Here is a 19,139-nt window from a genome sequence, read left to right on the forward strand (position 1 = left end):
GTGAAGTTATTAAAGCACGAAGGTAATACACAGATGACTAAACAAGATAAGCCAAAAACTAGTATACTTGTCATCATTTTCTTACTTCCTCTAGCTTGTAAGTAATACACATGCATTTGAATGCCCACGTCAAAACAGGAACTACTGCACAATTTGTAGTTAAATATCTCAGCTAATTATTTGTAATTCAGATGAACTTTTGAAAAGAGAAAATGATATACTTTTTCATATAGTTTGTTGCACAATTTTTTTTGAAGGACATCACAACCATCACAGGCCAACGTAACTTGGGTCATTATTAGCATCATCACAGGTCGACGTCTCATCTTGGACAACCATTTCCTATTCTTGAGTAGAAATTTGAACATCTTTATAATGCTTTGCATAAAAACAAATGAAACATTTTTGTAGTCCAAGGTTCCCTGTAATTAGTGGCAAATGTTTTTCGGCAAAATAGCCACTTTGATCCTTCAACTTTACTCCAAGGGTCAAGTTGGTCCCTCAATTTTCAAAAAGACCAATTTGGTCCCTCAACTTTTGTTTTTAGGCCAAACTTGTCCCTATAGTGATGTGATGCTCCATAATACCATGAGATAGATGTAAAAAGTCATTTTTACCCTTAGCTCTTTCTCATACTCAATTTCAATTATTGTATAGTTGTAATTAATCAATAATAGATCACAATAGATCTATTATTCTGTCGGCTGATTTAATACCTGTCGTATTTGTTGAAATGCCCTTTCGTATTTGATTTAGTCTAGATTACATAAGAACATCACGTAACTTGTTGCACCACTGCTAAACATGCAAATTGTGAAGGAGAGGAAATAGCTAAGTGTAACGATGACTTTTTAACATTAGTCACATGGTATTATGGAGCATTACATCAGTATAGGGACAAATTTGACCTAAAAACAAAAGTTGAGGGACCAAATTAGTCTTTTTGAAAGTTGAGGGACCAAATTGACCATTGGAGTAAAGTTGAAGGACCAAAGTGCCTATTTTGCCATTTTTTTCCAAAGATTTTACCAAATGTAAGGTAAAATCTTTGGAAAATTTTTTACCACTAAGTATAGGGAACATTGTACTACAAAAATGTGACAATTGTTTTTGCGCAAAACATCATAAAGGTGTTTAAATTTCTATTAAAAATCGGAACTTAAAGCTGCTGGATACAAAGCAGACTAAATTTCGTCGTTGGTTAGATGAAAACTAGATTTCATCTTCCCGTCCCATAAAATTCCATCCAATGAGTAGACAAAATCTAGTTTTAGTCATGCAGGTCCTATGAAAATTGTCAAACATTTCCTTTTTCGTCCACTGGTCCGACGAAATTAGATTTCATCCGATGATTGGATGTAAATATTGTATTTCGTCACCTCATTAGAAGAAATATTGTATTTTGATCCTATGGGTAGATGAAATTTGGATTTCGTCACGAAAGGGACCTAGTTTTGATATTTCACAGGATTAGAGTATTATTCCGTAATTAAAGTAGTATAATTTCGTATTAAAAATAAAAAAATTCTTCGCACATCGAGCTACAGCAAGTAGTCTGTGATCCGTGGTGCAAGGTGCTAGGTTCAACACCTGACGCATGCTTAGCGGTTAGCATGGCACAACAATGCAAGGAATGAGGGTCATTAGGTTCTAAAGGCGTGACTCCAGCGTTTCATTGATGGGTCATGGGTGGAGTGTCCTGCCAGGTTCGGAGCAAGGTGCATCAGGCAAATCTATCCGCCGCCACTTTATGCTGGCCCCTACTCTTTTTGCCCTACAGTAGTGTTTGATATATCAATCCGCAGCCTCCCCCTCTAGCTGTACCAGTAGCTATCAGACTAGCAAAACTGATAATTTCATTCAAGATACCTCCCATTGCAAGCACGAGCTTAGCATACAATACAAGTACTCTCAACAAAAGAAATGGAACTTTTTTGTAAATAAATGAAATGACCAAGAGAGGGCATGACGATGTTGTTATGACCGGCAAGACCTATCAGCGCCGCAACAAGAGGGTCGTGCCGCAGGAGTCCGGCAACAATCGTGGCTAAAGGAGTCTCAGAGGATCTACAACTTTGGCTGCAAGTCCAACAGAAAGATATGGCCGTTTCGGTCAGAGTAGATTTAGGAGATTGAGTTATATTTGCCTTGCTAGAGATAAACTTATATAGGGACGAATTGTATCGGTTTTGGAGTATTCAGTTAGTAAGAAATATCTACCTTCCCAGCCTCTTCTCTATTTCCGTCTCCTCTCAGTTATCCAGCGATGTCGCAGACGGCGCCGACCCGCAGAGGTCCTGGACCTCGCCCTTCCACCCACCATAGCTAAAACCTGCGCCATGTTCCTCCGTCCAACACAGCTCCGTCCAGCCAGCCAGGGACATAACAATCTGGTATCAGATTGCTCAGACCCATCGATCACCATGGATGCTCTCCAACAACCGATTGAGGATCTCAAGACTCTCATGGAGAAGATGAACACCACGATGTCTGCCTTGGAGCCCTTGGTCCCTAGCGTCGCCTCCTTGGTGGCACTGCCGACTTCTGTGGAGTCGCTGCAGCAGACCATGAAGGAAGCGGGCGATCATCTCAAGTCCGTCATTGTCGCAGTTAAGCGCTTGGAAGTCGGCGATCGCTCGTCCAGCTCGAGCGACACTCAGAAATCAGCAGAGGATGACGGAGTACTTGGCCCGAGGCCGCGGCACCCGCCGCCGCCGCCGCCACCGTTTCCACGACCACCGCCGGTGCAGGCACAATATGGGGCTCCGCGCGTGGATCTCGTGGAGGACGAACAGTCCTTCCTCAAGCCCAAGATGGTGTTTCCATCTTATGATGGAACTAGTGATCCGCTGCCATGGATCAATCGTTGTGACCTGTACTTTAGAGGCCACAACACCTCGAGCACAGGAAGGTCTGGATGGCCTCACTGCACATGACTGATGCAGCACAGCTTTGGTACTACCGGCTTGAGACAACACAGGGCGAACCAGATTGGCGTCGCTTTTGTCAACTGGTACATCACCGATTTGGGCCGGCCATCACAGAGTCACCTCTAGGCGAGATCTCTCTCTTGCGCAGAACTGGCACGGTGGAGGATTATGCAAGGCAGTTCGTAGCGCTCGCCTGTTGTGAGGTGGAACTCTCGGAACGCCAGCAAGTTCAACTCTTCATCGTGGGCCTCGTCAATCCCTTGCGGACAGACGTGGCCATACAATCTCCGGCGACACTGGACGATGCCATCCGTTACGCTCGTGCCTTTGAGCAATGACTGGCCCTTGAACCTGCGTCGCAGTGGCATAGCGGTCGCGCGCCGTTCCGACCGGGCGGGCAACTCGCTGCTCCCGGCGGCCAGCCGGCCGGGGTGTACACAGGGCCGGCTCCGGCCTCCCAATCAGTTGCCGGCCACCCAGCAGGAGGACCACGTGCAGCGTCGCTCCCTCGCCGTCAGCTCACGGTTGCCGAGATGGCCCAGCGCCGCGCAGAGGGGCTATGTTACAATTGCCCCGAGAAGTATGTCGTTGGACACCGTTGTAAACAACTAGCAGTGATCGAGATCGTGCCGGACGATGCCGATGACAACGAGACCACAGAGGACATTGGAGAACCTGAATTACACTTCCTCCACACGCCTTCGGCCCCTCGCGCCGAGAGCAAAAAGCCACCAAGCATCTCCTTGCACGCGTTCACGGGCATCCAACCCCGAGAAGCCCCGACGATGAAGATTTGGGTATTCCTTGGAGGCCGCCGGCTCACGGCTCTTCTTGACTCTGGCTCGTCAAAGAACTTCATCAATACCCGAGTTGTCCAGGAATTGGGTATCCCTCTGGACACAAGTGAAGCTCTTAATGTTACAGTGGGGAACGGTGATCACGTCCGTAGCCCGGGACGCCTAGCTGAGGTGCGTGGCAAGGTTGGTGGTGATTATTTCTGGTTTGATTCACACGCACTGCTTATGGGCTCCCTTGATATGGTGATAGGAGTCAGCTGGATGAGTCAATTAGGGGACATACAATGGAACTTCCAGGAGCAGACCTTTATGTTCCGGGTAGCAGACAAGAGAATCCAGTGGTGTGGCATTGACCGGCCGTCCGGCCATGTCCTTCGATCCTTGGAGACGCCACCAGGCACTCTACTGCCGGAACTGCTTCAGTCTTTCGACAGCCTTTTCAAAGAACCCCACGGCATGCCACCACAGCGAGCCATTGAGCATCGGATTCGCCTTAAACTGGGTACAAAAGCAGTTGCAGTCAGGCCCTACAGGTACACTCATCTTCAGAAGGATGAGCTTGAGAGACAGTGTGCAGAACTCCTCCAAGGCATCATTCGAGCCAGCTCATCAGCTTTCTCTTCTCCTGCGCTACTCGTCAAGAAACCGGATGGTTCCTAGCGCCTTTGTATTGATTACTGGGCTCTCAACGCTGCTACCATCAAAGACAAATTCCCCATTCCAGTTGTGGAAGAATTACTTGACGAGCTGCGTGGTGCACGGTTCTTCACCAAGTTGGATCTCCGCTCAGGGTACTATCAAGTGCGTATGTGCTTTCGCGATGTGGAAAAGACGGCTTTTCGCACTCATCAGGGCCTCTTTGAATTTTTGGTGATGCCGTTCGGCCTAACAAATGCTCCAGCGACTTTTCAAGCTTTGATGAATTTAGTTTTGAAGCCGTTCCTCAGACGGTTTGTGCTGGTATTTTTCGACGACATCTTGATATATAGCAAATCGTGGTCTGAACACTTGCTGCATCTTCAGGCGGTATTTGAGGCTTTACAGCAACACCAGCTCTTTCTAAAGAAGTCTAAGTGTTCCTTTGGGGAAACATCAGTGGGATACCTCGGCCATGTTATTTCGGCCCAAGGAGTGGCTATGGACGCAAGCAAGGTGCAAGCTATCTTGTCATGGCCGCAGCCCAAGTTAGTGCGTGCTGTTCGGGGATTTCTTGGCTTGGGCGGGTATTATCGCCGCATCATCAAGGACTATGGGCTGATAGCTGCACCTCTCACCAAGCTATTGAAGAAAGAGGGATTTCGCTAGACCGAGGAAGCCGCTGCAGCTTTCAGCGCCCTACAGAAAGCACTATCCAGTGCTCCTGTCCTACACCTCCCAGATTTTAGTACACCTTTCATTGTTGAATGTGATGCCTCTGGGTCGGGTTTCGGTGCTATGCTCCATCAAGGAACGGGGGCTATTGCTTTCTTCAGTCGCGCCATCACGCCTCGACATGCCAAGTTGGCCACGTACGAGCGTGAACTCATTGGGTTAGTACAAGCAGTCAAGCACTGGCGACCTTATTTGTGGGGCCAAGAATTCATCGTCCGTACAGATCATCACAGTCTGAAATACTTGCTCGATCAACGCCTTTCAACAATTCCACAGCATCACTGGGCCACTAAATTATTGGGATATGATTTCCGTGTGGAATTTAAACCTGGGGTTTCAAATATTGTGGCCGATGCTCTTTCTCGTCGCGATGAGGAAAGTTCTGCGTTATGCACTGCTCTGTCCGTCCCAGTTTTCTCTTTCTTTGATACACTCAGGCAATTGCTCGAGGCAGATCAGTCCCTACGGGAGTACAAGACTAAAGCCCAGGAAAGTATAGAAGGGTGGAAAATGGTGGATCAGCTGCTGCTCAAGAATGGCAAGGTGTTTGTTCCGGCCTCGTATGATGTTGTTCCTTCCTTGCTGGAATTTGCTCATGGTCTGGGGCATGAGGGTATCCAGAAAACTCTCCACCGCCTCCGTTCTGATTTTCACATTCCGGGGGATCGTCGTCTGGTGCGGGAGTATGTGCGGAACTGTGAGACTTGTCAGAGAAATAAAACAGAACATCTAAGGCCGGGTGGGTTATTACAACCGCTAGACATCCCATCAACAGTTTGGTCTGACATTGCCATGGATTTCATTGAAGCTCTTCCTCGGGTAAATGGCAAGACAGTTATTCTGACAGTGGTGGATCGTTTTTCCAAGTATGCACATTTTATTCCTTTGGGACATCCTTATACGGCTGCAACAATGGCAAAGGCTTTTTTCAGGAGATTGTTCGCCTACACGGGCTGCCAGCATCTATTGTGAGCGGTCGGGACCCAGTTTTCACAAGTGATTTTTGGAAGGAGTTATTCAGTCTTACTGGTGTCCATTTGCAGTTCACATCTGCTTTTCACCCTCAGTCGGACGGACAATCAGAGGCTACTAACAAAATCATAGCTATGTATTTGTGCTGTTTGACAGGTGACCGGCCTAGACAGTGGGTTCGCTGGCTTCCTTGGGCAGAGTTTTGCTATAATTCTTCTTATCAGGCATCACTAAAGACTTCGCCCTTTAAGGTGGTTTATGGCCGTGATCCCCCTGCGCTGCATGCTTATGAACAGGGTGAAGCCCGCTTGCCGGCGGTCGAGCAGCAGTTACTTGAGCGAGATGAATTCATTGCTGAAATTCGTCATCGGCTTGAGCAGGCACAGCAGTATGCTAAAGTGTAGTATGACAAGAAGCATAGAGAGTTATCCTTTGAAGTAGGCCAATGGGTTTGGCTTCGTTTGCTTCATTGGCCGGCGGCCTCTCTCGGTGTGCAGGGTCGTGGCAAGCTCGGTCCACGATATTTTGGGCCGTATCAAGTGGCAGAAAAGATTGGCGAGGTGGCTTATCGCTTGGACTTGCCAGCGGGAGCACGCTTGCATAATGTCTTCCATGTTGGATTGCTCAAGCCCTTTCACGGAACTCCTCCTGTGGCGCCAGCTCCGTTGCCACCAGTGCAGCATGGGCGTGTCTGTCCTCAACCAGCCAAGGTTCTCCGAGGTAGGCTTGCCTGTGGTCGTTATGAGGTGTTAGTGCAGTGGCTTGGCGTGTCTGTCCTCAATCAGGATGCTTCTTCAGCCGCTTGGGTGGCATTGGACGATTTCAAGCGACTGTACCCTGATTACCAGCTCGAGGACGAGCTGTTGCTCCAGGGGGGAGATGTTATGACCGGCAAGACCTATCAGCACCACAACAAGAGGCTCGTGCCGCAGGAGTCCGGCAACAATCGTGGCTAAAGGAGTCTCAGACGATCTACAACTTCGGCTGCAAGTCCAACAGAAAGATATGGCCGTTTCGGTCAGAGTAGATTTAGGAGATTGAGTTATATTTGCCTTGCTAGAGATAAACTTATATAGGGACGAATTGTATCGGTTTTGGAGTATTCAGTTAGTAAGAAATATCTAGCTTCCCAGCCTCTTCTCTGTTTCCCCGTCTCCTTCTCTCAGTTATCCGGCGACGTCGCAGACGGCGCCGACCCGTAGAGGTCCTGGACCTCGCCCTTCCACCCACCATAGCTACAACCTGCGCCACGTTCCTCCGTCCAACACAGGTCCGTCCAGCCAGGGACATAACAGATGTATACGGGGGAGGACCTATGAGGGCCCTTTGCATGCCAGCAAAAGGCCTTTGTCGATTGCTACAAATTATTGATCTGCAGGCAAATTACTCCATGTGTTAGACAGAGAAGGGTATATATAAGAGAACCCTTATCTAGTTTCTATACTATGTCGTAGCACGAGGATCTAAGCTGTGGCACAGCTGCACGAGTTACAGTTGTTCCAAATTTGATCTATAAAAATAAAGCAAATTTTGGATTATATATATTAATAATCTGTATTCAGTATCAGGGCTGTTTTATGTAGAGTACATGGTGATCTCGAATCTACCCTTGAAATAGAGATATAGAAAAGTAACACTATCCTACTGTAACAAACTAGATCATTCAGATCCCTACCCATATAGTCTAACGCAAAACGGTGTTGTCTGATATGAGTAGATTACTTTGTGCTAAGGTGAAAGCAATGGTTCAGCCAAGAGTGCTGTCTTCATCTGCGTATTTTGCACAGTGTATATCTGTCTTTTAGTTACAAAATTAGAGAAAAAAAGGAGTATTTCAAATTTGGAAATTTATAGATGCTAAAGTCCCAGGGACTAAATGATGAAGACAGAAGCAAGTACTGTCCAAAAATACAGAACAGCTGCCTAATCTGCAGTACTCAGAAAACAATTTTCAGGCTCAAGATATGCCATTGGACTTCTTGGACTGGTCCTTGGCCGGCAACCATAAGGGCAGTCTCAATGCAGACTCCACTTATAGAGTCTAAGCCTCAAAGACTCCATCACAAGAAACTATATTTCACAATGCAAAGTGTGTTACTTTAGTTTATATGGCCCAATTGTCTCTCTCACATTCATTCTTGATTTCCGTGAAGACTTGAGTCTAAATAAGATTTGGAGTCTTGATTTCTCTCCTCTCTCTTCCATAAATATACTGTCACATCAACAAAATACAATAAATAGGAGGCTTAGACTTCGTGATAAAGTCTGGATTGGGACTGCCCTAAGGGTCTTGCTAACACGCGCGCCCGCCCCAGGACAGCAACTAGCAAATGATTTCCGACAACCTGGGCAGATCCCATTTATGGCTTCGGAATCATTCCCTTTCTTTTTCGGTCGACTGCGCTGAATGCCACTAGCGGCCTAGGAGCATCAAGATCATTCCCTTTCTTTTGTGGGCCGCTAGGGGCTCGACGAAAAATTATATCATGCACGTTATACATAAGTTTTTAGTGTATACATAAGTTTTTATTTTCATTTTTGTGACAAAGAAATAAAATTGTATACATGAGTTTGTACTGTATACATAAAAGTTTTGATGCGCTGAAACTTATGTATGATAAAATGTATGGAAAAACTTGCTGCCTTGTGTGCATAACTTATGTCGTGCTGCATAAGTTATTGCTACCTTGTATAACTTACGATGTACAAGTTGTGGGCATTCGAAATTTTTTTGCTGCTAACTTGTATACATAACTTATTGAACTTAAGATGTGGCATAAAAAAGTATTGCTTTGTTGTATACATAATTTATTGTTACATAACAATATTTTTATTTTCATGACAAGAAACAAAAATTGTATACATAATTTTGTATTGTATGCATAAAAGTTATGATGCGTTGAAAAATTATGTATGATAAAATGTATTGAAAAACTGGTATGACATGTAACTTATGCATAACTTATCACGTGTGCTGCCTTATATGCATAACTTATGTTGTGCTACATAAGTTATTGCTAACGTGTATTACTTATGATGCACGAGTTCTGGGCATCCCAAAAATAAAAGTTCTGTTGTTAACTTATATAAATAATTTACTACAGAAAGTATCCTCGAAACCTGGGTGCAAAATAAAAGCAGCGCTGACTACGTGGGCCCCAGTAACGGAGCGCAAGCGCATAAACGGGCCAGCCGGTGATCACCCAGCTAGCGCGTCATAGTGGACTAGGCAAAAATGAAAGAGGAGGAGCATGCACACTCCCCACCTGTCGGTTCGATTGCTGGGAACTTAACCAGCGCGCGATTGCGTGATTGGATTCACGCAACCATAATCCTCTTCGCAATTTCGCAAAGTACACTCGACACATGTTATGACTCAAAGTTAAGAGTGAATTGATTTTCTCAAAGGAAAAGTGTCGGTGTCCTGACCCGATGGTCCGGCACCAACTAGTGATGATGCTGCATGTCCCTAGTCCCAGATGGTTGATGCAAAAGGCAACACAGTAACGCACGGATTTATCCTGGTTCCAGCCGCGGGGCCGTACGTCCAGCAAAGGGGTGTGCGAGTGCACTGTACTATCTTGCACCGGGGGTTCCTGTAGTAGGGGGTACAAGCGAGGCGAGAAAGGGAGGGAATCTCCCAAGTCTCTGCTAGAGGAGAAGTTGATTGAGGCGAGTGCCAATATCGGGGCTCAGAAGAGCGCTAAGTGTGTAAAACAGCCCAGATGGATAAGATAGAGCCCGCCTCTCCCTTTTATAGATACAAGGAGGGGCGGTGTACATGCACAGGAGGAGATCCCAGAATTCGTCGTCTTTTCCTCGAATTGCGGGGGTGCAGTGGTCGAGCACTGTAGAAAGTACACTATGGGGTATGGCGCCTGGCGTGGCAGTCGTCCTAGGCATCGTCCTTGGCCTCGCGGAGATCGCGCCGGCGTCCTGGCAGCTCGAGCGGGTGGCGTGGCGGTCCCTGTGGAGAGTACCGTCCCTCGCGTTCGACATGGCGGCGCTCCGAGGGTCCTGCAGGCGGGGGTCCTACCCTGGTCAAGGTCGGGGCCGCTTCCGAGTGCCGTGCCCATGCCGTTCGAGGGTTCCGCGGAGGGGAAAGTACAAGGGAAGTATGGGGATTTGGCAGCACAGTTGCTGGAGCAGTGCCGAGCATGTCTCGCACAGCATCACAGGTTCCCACAGTGTCACCACAGCACCGGGAATGGCCTGAGTAGTGACCAGAGTTGGCGGATAAGACCCTGGTCACAACCACTGTGCGGAGTGGATGCCTGATGCCATCTGATCCAGGAGCTGTGGCAGAGTGGTTGGCATATAATGCCTCTGTACGGTTGGCGGGTGAACGGAAGGGCCACTTGTCCTTTCCGTCGAGGGGTGGCCTCAAGCGAGGCGGAGACGATCCGCTCCCCTGAGGGTTGGCTCCCTACCCTCGAGCAAAGCGGAGTCAGTCCGCTCTCTCGAGGGTAGGCTCACTACCCTCGAGCGAAGCGGAAACGTGAGGCGTTTGTCGAGGGTCTCGGCGGGAGGCCCTCGAGCGAGGCGGAGATTGCCCCGCGGGTTCGAGGGTGCTCGGAGGGGCCACACTGTGTACATGGGCCGTGGATTGGGCTTCTTTGAGTCCTTTCCTTTCTTCCGGATTGGAAGGAGCCTGTAGGCCTTCGTGGGCCCAATGGCCTGGCATGTGTTTTACGTTTTAGGGGTGATTTAGTCCCTAGTTAGGGTGCCCCTAATCATGGTACCCGACAGTAGCCTCCGAGCCTTTGTAGGGATGAGCATCAGCCCTACGGAGGCTTAGCCCTTCGAGGGCGTGACTCGGGCGCTGACTGTGGGTATCTTAGTCTGCTCGGCGGGGGGCGCGACGGTGCTTCGGAGAGCATTGTCAAAGGAGATTGATCCAGGGTAGGGGTTTCTCGTTGGAGAGGCAATAGGGGAGGCCACTTCGAGTTGTCTATGCAGATAATAGTCGCCTCGAGCACCATGGCACTGCCGCTGGGGACATCGCTGTCGTGTTGCTGAGGACATTTGAACTGGTCTGTGGATGATTTGATCCTTGAATGTGTGAAGCCTCCTCCACGGGGGCGCGTCAGCACACTCGCGGGTGTAGCCCCCGAGGCCTTGGAAGAGTGCTTGCACTCGTCCAAGGGCTATATGCATTACCCTACACATTTGATTGACTGGAATAGCTGTCCAACGTCTTTTTCAGCCGGCCTCGGCGTTCCTTTCAATCGGCCTTGGCATTTTTCGTGCTGGCGCAGCGACTCGTGGTCCTGTTGAATCATCTAGCAGGCGCGCGTGTTAAGATTGGGGGGTTTGACTAAACACGTGGCACTCCACAGTTGACGGTTGCCGATTCATTCGAGGGTGTGGCCTGAGCCGCGGCGTGCGAGGAGCCCCCGAGCCCTGGCCTGCGTGAAGGCGTTCAGGGGACCCTCGACTCTTATTACGACCCTCGTCGCCCTTCCATAGGTAGGTGGGGTGAAGCGCACCATGCTACCCATGCCCGGGCCGCGTACTATGGCTGCTTCAGTGAGCTGTTATCGGGTGGTTCAAGTGGACATCCGTGCCCCATTCGATAAGGGTCGGCTTGTGGTTCGTGGACACGTCACATAAAGCACTCGCAAAGGTTCGCTAGGCGGGGCTCGGACCCATTCGATAGGGTCCGAGGGCTCGATGCTCTCCCTCGATGGGATCCCCCTGCTAGGCACCCTCGACTGGCCTTGAACACTGCGTAAGATGTCTCGAACTCCGTGTTCGAAGGTAGCTTGTATGGCACATCCATGCAGTCCCTGACTCTGGCAATTTGGGGTGCCTATCGAACCCTCGACGGGCCAGGCTTCGAACCCCTGATCAGTAAGGCCTCGAAATTGATTTCCTTAGATGGTAAGGAATACCCGGGGGAATATTCTGTAACGGTTCGCTAAAACGGCGCGGAGTCACCGGTTGTGCGTGCGAGTCTCCCGCCAGTCATGGGCGACGTGGCCAAGTACGGACGGGTTGTGCGGGCGCGCCTTTTCAGGCGGCTGCCTTGGGTAGGCGGAGAGGCGTGGGCGGTGGCTGGCGGATGGGACGGTGCTACAGTCCCGCCGCGCCTGTCGGTCACTGCGCTGTAATTATTGCCAAGTGCGCGCGTGGCGGACTCCGCGGTCGTGGGGCCCAACTGTCGGCGACAGTAAAATCTACCGCATTCAATGCAGTGGATTCGGGCTGCGGCGGCGAATCCGCCCATCTTGATGGATAAAAGCGGGGAAGGGTGGATCGTCTGGGCTCACCTGGCCATCTTGCCTTCGGCTCCCCTGCCTTCTCCACCTCCCCTGCATCCAGAGCCCAGAGCCGAGAGCGAGAGGAGGAAGAAGAAGGAGAGAGCGAGAGCGCACCTTAGCCATCGTAGAGCTTGCTTCCCCGCATTCCCCGGCGGTTCGAAGCGATGTCGGATGTCCAGGAGCCGTTGCCGCGGGGGAAGTCCACCGCCACCGCGGCGGTTTTGGAGCAGCTGGTCGCAGAGAGGCTGCTTCTGGTGAACAACAACTCTGAGCGGCCGGCGTGGATTCCCCCGCGGCCGGAGGAGACCGAGCCGAATCCCCCCGACGGCTACGTCGTGAGCCTCGTGCGGCTCCACGAGCGGGGATTCAGTGTCCCCATCGGCAGATTCATGCGGGCGCTGTGCAACTACTACAGAGTGGAGTTGTACAACTTTGGCCCCAACTCCATCTCGCAGGTGGCGGTCTTCGTCGCCCCCTGCGAGGGTTTCCTGGGGATCGAGGTGAACTGGAATCTGTGGATCCACCTGTTCCGCGGCGAGCTCTACATTGAGAAAGTGCGGGGCCAGCCGAAGAGGTTCGCCCGCACCGGCAGTCTAATGCTCCACTTGCGCACAACTCGGCCGGATTTATACATCCCCAACAAGATGACGACGAACAACGCCGGGTGGTCCCGGGGGTGGTTTTATCTGCGCAACTACGGCAACCGGCTCCCAGCGTTCACCAACAAGGTGCTCCGGTAGAGGCCAGAGAAGTGGGGCTGGGGGGTGTCGCCCTAGAGCAAGCAGGCTAACCTCGAAGTGCTAACCAATGCACTGCCGCGCCTGGCAAGGAAGGGACTGACGGCGTCCGCCGTCATCGCAAATTTTCATCGGCAGAGGGTGATTCCTCTAACGGAGAGGAACCTGCCAATCTTCGACCTCACCCCCGAGGCCCCGTACGCGGGCTTGAGGGCGTCGAACGTGCTGCTCCCCCATGACGTCGCTGCCCGGAGGGCGAAGAGTGCGGTGGTGGAGTTCCCCGACAACCTATACAATCTCTGGGAGATCAAGATGCGCCCTGAGACGGGGTACATTTCTGTGGTGAGTTTAAGTTTTAATTCGTTGTCGATTTGTGCCACTCATCTCCCCACTCCTTGATCCTAACTTGATCGCGTTTGCAGGGGGTGAGCCACAAGGGGCATGTTTCAAAGCCCCCAATCCCGGAGGAATGCGAAGTCAACCGCCTACATGGAGAGACGGTGAAGAAGAAGAAGGATGCGGCGAAAGACGCCACCACCAGGAAGAGGGAGAGGAAGGAGAGGCACGCTAGAGAGTGCAAGACGGCGGAAGCGAAGGGTGCTCCGTGGCCCGCCACGCCTGAGTCCACCGAGGAGGAGGAGGACTCCTCGGACGTGGAGCTCAATTTCTCAGATGACGACGAGGCGGCGACAGGCGCGGGTTCCCCGCCGATCTATCGAGGGGCTGGCGGCGAGGGCTCGATGGTGACGCTGGGCAAGGCGACGCTTGCACCGGGATCATTGGTGGATTCGCCCCCCGCGAGGGCAGAGCAGAGGTCACCCACGCCGGCAGCGGGTCAGAGGTCGCCCGCATCGACAGCAGACAGGAGGTCATCCATGCCCATGATGGGGCAGAGGTCGCCCCCGCCTGCGACGGGTAGGAGGACACCCGCGCCTGCGGTGTCGACGGGCGGCGGAGGGTCCACGGCGAGTGCGGAGATGCCTGTGCAGACGACCTCCAGGCGCCAGGCCGAAACGAGGGCGGTGCCCTTGGGTCAATCTTCGGGAGGCGTCAACATGCCATGGGCCCGGAGGAGCAGCACGGGCAAGCGCAGCATGAGCGCCCGATCGGAGTAATCGATCTCAGTTTTGTTTTTGTTTTTACTTGACCCTCCAATTCTGCTGACTTCAACGTTTCTTCCCCGATTGCCCGTCTGCAGGGCCACCTCCAAGCATTTGGCCCACCTTGCGCCGACCAAGGCCCTCAAGACCGGGGCGCACACGACGCCGCACACGGCGCCGCAGCTCTCGATCGAAGTGGACCTGGTCATAGAGGCTGGGGTCGAAAAGCTCCGAGAAGCGGTGGCTCGGGGGACCCTGGAGGTCCAACTGGCCCGAGCGCTGGAGAGTGGGGGCGACACCAGCCAGAGCGGTGTTGTAACGACCGCTCGGGCTGACGCCAAGGAGGAGGCCGGTCGGGGCGGTGCGAGTGACGCCACCAAGCCAGGCGCCAAAGTCGAGGCCGGTCGGGGCGACGCGGATAGCGGCGCCCAGCCGGACGCAGGAGGAGGAGCTGGTGGGGGCGCGCAAGAGGGCCCCGCCAGCCAAAGAGAGGTGGAGACCCTCGTCCCCGAGCCCCCGAGGGCTGTGGTCGAGGGTGCCATGGAAGAGGAGTCGGCTCTAAGGGCGCCGGCAGTGGAGGAGACCCGCGTCTCGGAGCCCGCGTGGGCCGGGGACGAGGGTGCCGCTGCGGCGACGATGGAGTGAGCAGCGCCGGAGGATGCGGTGCTATTGGTGGAGCTGCCGCAGAGTGGTGAGGAGTATGGGGACTCGGGGAACATCAACCCCGCTGCTGCGGCCAACACCGCCGACCAGGTCTTCGAGTTTGTTACGGCCTCCGAGGAGGTCCTCGGCACGCAGATGTACAAGGAGCTCGGTAGTGACGGCAACTGGGCGATCGTTCAATCCGGGGCCCCCTCGGACATCGCCCGCACCGAGCAGGGAGGAGGCGGTGACTGGCGGGCCTACAACATCCCTGTTGGCGCTCCTTAAGTATCCATTTTATCCCCTGTTTAACTTTGATAATGGCATGAATTTAATATCAAAATCACTAACCATCCTAACCTCGGCCCAATTATTGGTCGTTTTCGCGTTTGCACATATATTTTTGAGGTACTTCATTTTTGCAGGTTTTTTTTATCAATTTTGGAGCATGAAATGGCGAGGGCCACGATCACGCGATGACACGAAGAAAGACAAAGGCCAAAGCCTGAACAAAGGATCGAAGGCCATGATGATTAGAGGCCCGTTCATGCACATCCACCCTCCAATGAAGCCCAAAAGACAAAGCCCACAAGATAAGATCAAGATACTTCGGGGCTAAGCAAAGCAAAGAGATATTTAAGGAAGGATTTTCCATCCTATCCTTCTCCTCGAAGAAATCTCGAAGATAACGACGTCTAATGGGGTGCAATCATGAAAGACATAAACTCTAGAAGATTCCAGGAGACTTGGGGAGAAAGATCAACATGAACCGGCGAAGGAAAGAGCCAGGCCGGCCGGCCTAGGCTCATTGGGCCGGCCGGCCTAGCCCTTTTTTAGGTCGGTTCGACCTCCCCTTTGACCGAGGGTTCCCTGAGGCTATTTAAAGACCCCTCCCCAAGGTTCACGCAGAGATCAATTCGGGAGACGATGTCAAGGAGCAGAGAAGATAGAGGGACACCTCTCGGAGAGCCGAGGGTCGTGCTAGTTGTCTAGGGTTCGCCCTAGCCGACGTGGGAACCGTGCAAGGAAGACCACGTCAGAGTTCTGTAGCTAGGATCATCAAAATCAAGGTAGGGCCCCGGTTGTGATCTTGTGATGTACAATCATTCATGGTGAAGTTATTTGTGATTCCGAATGTTTAGCGACCATGTTCTCTCTTTCGATTTCGTTCTTTTCTTTGGGTTTGCTTCATCCTAAATCTATTATCGAGATAGATCGCTTAGCATGATCTTGTAGTCATGGTGGCTAGAGGTTCATGGCAGAACTACCAAAGGGGGTTCGACATGCTTCAGGGTATTTCGTTCAAAAGGGGGGCGTCGTGACAGGCCGTCTCCACAGAGTAGGCGGAGTATCGAGGAATCGGATTGGAGATTTTGGGTTTAAAGAGGCTTTTCATTGAGATTCACATCTACCTTACTTCACTTCATCTAGCTGGAATTACAACATATGCATGATCTAGGTGATCTAGATTGGTTATCTCTAACTTTCTCTTGCTACCTTCGGTGTTTGTCATTTTTAGTAGATTAGATTCGTTTTCACTATCTCAACACAAAGGAATTTCTATGCTAGTAGATTGTTTCTTGTCGCTTTGGTTTCGTGGATTGATAAACCTTGGGGGAATACTCTAAGGGAAAAGCTACACGAAACCATGCGCTTGCGGTATATAAATCGGGGGCGTTAAGGAGCGTCAACATTCTTTTCTGGCGCCGTTGCCGGGGAACCATCGATTTAAGATCCAATCTTACTTGCATTCGTAAATATTTCTTGATTTTTCTTTTTGACCTTTTTAGATCTCTTATTTTTCTGAGCTAACTAAAAAACAAAAAAACGGATCTATTCCACGAAAATCAATCTAATCTAGAGTTTGCTTTATTTTTCTTTTATATTTTAGATCTTGTATATTCATCTTTTAGATCTCGTATATATTTTTCTTTTTCACTAACCCCTAACAGGAGATGGACGGGAGCCTCTCCAACAAACCCGAAAATTTTGTGGATGATCCAGAAAAAAATTACAGGCAAAGAAGACGAGAAGCACGATCAAGGAAGCCAGAACTAGTAGATCCAAAAGTTGAAGCCTACGGTTCATCGTCTTCACCTCAAGCAACTCCACCGACAAGTCCAAAGGAGGCGCCACTTCACCAAGGGATGGCGCTACCAGAGCCGGAGCGTACAATCGGAGAGCTATACACTCCGGACGTTCGGGACTTGCCGATCCAAAATCTCGACAACATCGGAGTTCCGTTCGAGATCAAGACTTCAATCATAAGGATGGTGCAAAGCTCGCCCTTCACTGGAAAAGAAGACGCTAATCTACATCTTCAAGCGTTCCTCCAACTATGTCGCACCTTCGACATGCAAGGGATGACTCAAGATCAAATAAGAGCGAGGCTCTTTCTGTTCTCTCTACTTGGGAGAGCGCTGCAATGGTTTCATTCTCTACCACCACGCACGGTGCAAAATTGGGAGTCCTTGATGAAAGAATTCATGACGGAGTTCTACTCGCCGGGCAAGACCCAGATTCTGCGCAACAAGATTACAACATTCGCGCAAGCCCCGACGGAGACTATTGCGGAAGCCTATGAGCGCTTCAATGACTACATCCGCGCCGTACCTCATCACAAGTTTTCAAGGGAGGATGTAGTCCAGAAGTTCTATCAAGGCCTCACTACTGCATCAAGGGGGATCATTGACGCATCGGCCGGAGGTTCTATCATTGAGCTCACGCCTACTCAAGTTTTCAAGCTATTCAAGAAGGTGGCGGACAATGACGCATGGGCATAATCGGGGCGCCTACAACCACTCCAAGCCGTGGGCGCCGCGAAGAGTGTATTACAATTGGAACGCGAAGAAGTGCTAGAAGGGAAGATCGACTCGCTCATGAGAAGGTTGGAGAAGATGGAAGTGGAAAAGAGAGAAGCCCAAGCTATCGATTTGAAGGCGGCCGAAGCAAGGTCTACATGTGAAGAATGTGGAGAGTACGGCCATGTCCAAAAGAATTGCCCGGAGAAAGCCAAGATGCTCGACTACATGAAGAAGGGAGAATGGATTCCGCCAACCAACTTCCGCTACGGGTAAGGTAGACCCCAATTTAATGCAAGCTCTTCCATTCAAAACTCGGTGCCTCTTCGTATACAATTGAAGGAGTTCATGGAGGAGCAAGGCAAGATCAACAAGGACATCGTCACCAAGTTCAAGGCTATGGACAAGATCTTGGAGAACATTGATGGCAAGGTGACGGAGGCCGGGAGCTCTAACCTTCAAGTACTCAACATGATGAAGATGCTAGAAACACAAGTAGCCCAGCTCGACGGACGCCTATCTAGCAATGAAGGAAAATTGCCCGGGCAACCTCAAAGTCCGGAGACGGCAAAGGCAATTCAAACTCGCTCGGGAAAGGAGACCGAAGAACCCGAACATGCGGCGGGAGCAAGGAAGCCTAAGCCAAGAGTTGAAGTGGAAACCATCATCAAGGAGAAGGCACCTACTCCTATGCCAGAGATAGTTACCGAAGAGCCGGAGCTTGAGCTAGATGATATAGACACCAAGATTCTACCGCCAAGGCCACGATACCGCAAAGGTAAACATGAAGATGAGCAATTCAACAAATTTGTTGACATGGTACGCAGGTTGAGCATCAATATGCCGCTCTTGGACGCTCTACAAGTTCCGATGTATTCTCGCTACTTCAAAGATATCATGGGAAACAAGCGCGAGATACCGCCAAGCACTGTCAAGCTAACCGAGGAATGTAGCGCGGCAATCGCTAATGAAGCTCCTGAAAAGAAGAGGGACCCCGGATGTCCTACCATCCCGTGTTCCATTGGATCTCTTATGTTCGAAAGCGCACTTTGTGATCTCGGTGCAAGTGTGAGCGTCATGCCAAAGAATGTGTTCGAGAAGCTACGCTTACCAGAGCCGGAGCCCACCGCCATGTGCCTAGAGTTAGCGGACAATTCTATTCGCTATCCTTTGGGAATTGCCAAAGACGTGCCTGTGAAGATTGGAGAACACTTAGTCCCCATTGACTTTGTGATTCTTGATATGGGAGAAGGGAGCAAGGCACCTCTCATACTTGGGAGGCCTTTCCTCAAGACCGCAAGGGCGAACATCGACGTTGGCAAGGGGGAGATAAAGTTCGACATCAATGGCACCACAAGCGAATTCAAGTTTCGTCCACGCCTCGAGGTATGCAACATGATCAATGTCAAATATGTTCCGCCTCACCGCCGTGTCACAAAGGATAAGCCAAAGAAAGAAGAGGAGCCGAACAAGAAGGACGCAAAGAAGGAGATAGAAGTCGTCGCATCCATCGCGACAAAGAAGAT

Source organism: Panicum virgatum, chromosome 1N (assembly GCF_016808335.1).
Source record: "Panicum virgatum strain AP13 chromosome 1N, P.virgatum_v5, whole genome shotgun sequence".
NCBI lineage: Eukaryota > Viridiplantae > Streptophyta > Magnoliopsida > Poales > Poaceae > Panicum > Panicum virgatum.